Raw genomic sequence first — 3,170 nt, forward strand, 5'->3', positions numbered from 1 at the left:
TTGTACCGCGTTTCGAAAAAAATAGTGGTACCCGAAGATGGAGCCTTCTCTACCGAATTCGGGTTATCCTTCACTAGGAGTAGAACTAGATTCATTGGTTCCATCCATGTTGTTCCTTTTTGAGGGATTTCATCCATATTTTTTTAATATTTTCTTCGATTTTTTTAATTGATAAAAAATTAGTAGAAAAGTTGACTAAATTTGTGTTAATTAAAACGAATTGAAGGGAGTATAACTATTCCTCTAGCTAGCTAGCAACCAGTGAAAAAAAACGAAGCTTTGCTAGTATATATTTATTTTTTCCTGTAAAAGAACAATGTTACACTTGCACCGCATGAAAAATATATCAATTATCAAACAGCACTTCTCACTCTCAGAATATCGTTCACATGACACAACTCCTGTGACTGCGAGTGATTTCAACAAATTGGATATTTGCTATGCTTTATAGCAAGAGTTTGCTTATGATATCCTTTTGTCTACCGGTGACTTGTACAAGCTTGCAACCTCCTCCTCTGTCAGCACCGACGGGGCGACTTCGATCGGCTCCACGACGAAGCCAGCCTCCTCGCACGCCTTCTTCAGGAGCTCCGCCTGTGCGTCCCCATCCGGGCAAAACGCAACCACTGCACCTCCGCTGCCGGTGAACTTCGATGCAGCGCCAACACTCCTCGCTACTTCGACCATCTTTATATTCACCGCTCCAAGCACGTCGTCTCCAAACATTTGCCTACAACCACCAATCACGCTTAACTAGTTAACTCACTAGTCGGTAATATTGTTGCGATGGAAAATCTCATATCTTGGCTAACAAGATTGTTGATTTCTAAGCCTCGTTGACGTTAGCCTCACCTTCTCAGATCAAAGTTTCTGTTCATAAGCCTCGCGAGTTCAGTGTAATTCTTCTGCAACAACGCATTGTGGCCATCATAGGCTAGATGCGCGACTTCCTTCATGGATGATATTATGAACTCGTCGCCATCAAGCCATCTTTGCCTGACACTGCTGTGGACCTAATTGGTTATACAAGGTTTGAAGTTTGATATATTAGTCTAAAGGAGTGTAAAAATATTTTTCAAACAAAAGGTTTGGAATATTAACCAAGATTGAACAAACCTTGCCAGAGTCGCTTGGGTTCTCAGCATAGATAAGATAGACAGGGGGGAGTAGATTGACGTCTAGCGGTGTGTATATGCCGTGACCCAGCTTATCCATATGCTCTTGGCTAAAATCCTGACAAGTGGCAAAACTGAGAGATTAGCACAAAACAGTCGTCATCATGACTAACCATCAGGTTAGCTAGGTTAGGTGATCGACGTGGAGGGGTGTTTTATAATATAGCTGCCACCAATTAGGGTGTCAAGGTGGGATCCCAGTGGGATGTCATTTTGTACTATGTAGTTCAAATTTTGATGTCAAAATTTGTACTAGAAAAGTCAAATTATACTACAAGTGGGACAAAAGTGGGATCCCACTTGACACCCTTACCACCAATACACAAATTTGTCGTACCATGTAAACAAGGCCACAGACCTGCGCGACCCGATCCTGAAGCCCGGCGACGATCCCGAGCTCCTTCTCCGCGTCTAGAATGAGGTTAGGCCGGACCTCGACCTTGATCTTGTCCGGCGCTCGAGCCGGAGAGCCCGGCCTGCAGAAATGCAGAGAGAACACGCGCGACTGTCAGTTACGTCATGCGGTCATGACAAAAGGGTGCTGTAGGACAGAGGAATCTAAGGGCGGGGTACCTGGCGAGGAATGTTGGTGTCATAGGATAGAGTGAAGTTCTTGTCCTCCAGGGCGATGCCGTTGCGCTTACAGTGGCTGTGAAAGATTTTGCAGATGGCCAGCAGCAGCCGGACGCCGCCGTAGTACCCTCCCCCATCCAGACGCTCCACCTGTTACACGGAGATGTAGAGATATCGATTTTGATTCGAGTAATTGACTAACCGGTGCCGATCAATCTCGCCAGGAAAGAAACTACTGGTAGTAAAAACTATATCTTGCCAAATCCGATTAATCTCTGCATGATCGGATTGAGCTAGCTGATTGTCAGGAGAAGAGACGGCGGGAAGGAGCAAGAATTTCGATTTGGGGATTGCGATCTTACGAGTGCGGAGAGGCAGGGGAAGGCGACGAGGTCGTGGCGCGGGTGGGGCTGTACGAGGAGCTCCTCGGAGGGGCGGAGGCGGACGGTCGCCCAGAGGCCGGCGACGGCGAAGGAGACGGCGCGGCCGCCGTACACGTCGCTGGGGTTGCCGAGGAGACCCACGCGCGCGTATGCCCTGTGTTCCACTTCCATCGCCGCCGCCGTCGCCGCTGATCCTCCGGTGGAGATGGTTGACAAGTCAGGTTGGTGGACCGGATAACGACGCCAGCAGAAGAGTTCGTCACCACCGGTTTCTCCGATGCCGCTACTCCTGTACTTGAACTGTTGCCGGTGTATTGGTCATATACTGTGCTATCTCCGGCAACAGCACTGTGTTCCATCTGGCGATCATATCTGCCAGCTATTACGTTATTGGCATCCTGATAATCTTGACTATGTTCACACATCTGGCGATCATATCTGCCAAACATTACTTCTCTAGGATATTGTTCAGTATACTTTTGTCATGACGACACAGAGTACACTCACATTTGCAATAACACAAAATTAGGAAAATAGGCAGTACATCGATCATGCACGTGATCAAAATGTTGAAAAGGAAAAGCTAAATAGTATGACATAAGTATCATGCAAAAGTGATCAACGGAAACATCGGCGATCAATATATATAAGCATGTAAGATGACTTTCATGCGAAGATGTCGCAATTCTCACACTTAACAAGCGTCTTTTCCTATTTCTCGGACAGGTGTGCCCAAATGCTCGTCGTCTTGAAGGCACCGTCCTCCTCTAGAGCGATTTGCTTATATTGAAATCCTCTTACAAGTTAGCAGTGTTTATATTTCTAGTTCTTCAAAGTGTAGTGTTGATTCTTTAGAGTGTAGTGTTGATTCTTTAGTTAGCGGTTAGATTTGGGGGTTCTGGACCATGTTGTGCTTTTGTATATTTTTGATTCGCCTGTTTATATGGGCACCATCCGTGTTTTCTGTCGAAGTGCCATGGCTACATATCCGGAGAAACCGAAGAGGCACATGTTGGTGTTAGATGTATATATCTGTATA

General features: G+C 46.2%; 1 pseudogene; it reads right to left on the minus strand.

Moving 5' to 3' along the window:
- Positions 1 to 265: 265 nt before the first annotated feature.
- Positions 266 to 2,437, minus strand: LOC127308705 (probable glucuronokinase 2; annotated as a pseudogene).
- Between the last annotated feature and the right edge of the window lie 733 nt (positions 2,438 to 3,170).

This window comes from Lolium perenne, chromosome 6 (genome assembly GCF_019359855.2).
Source record: "Lolium perenne isolate Kyuss_39 chromosome 6, Kyuss_2.0, whole genome shotgun sequence".
In the NCBI taxonomy this organism is placed as follows: Eukaryota; Viridiplantae; Streptophyta; class Magnoliopsida; order Poales; family Poaceae; genus Lolium; species Lolium perenne.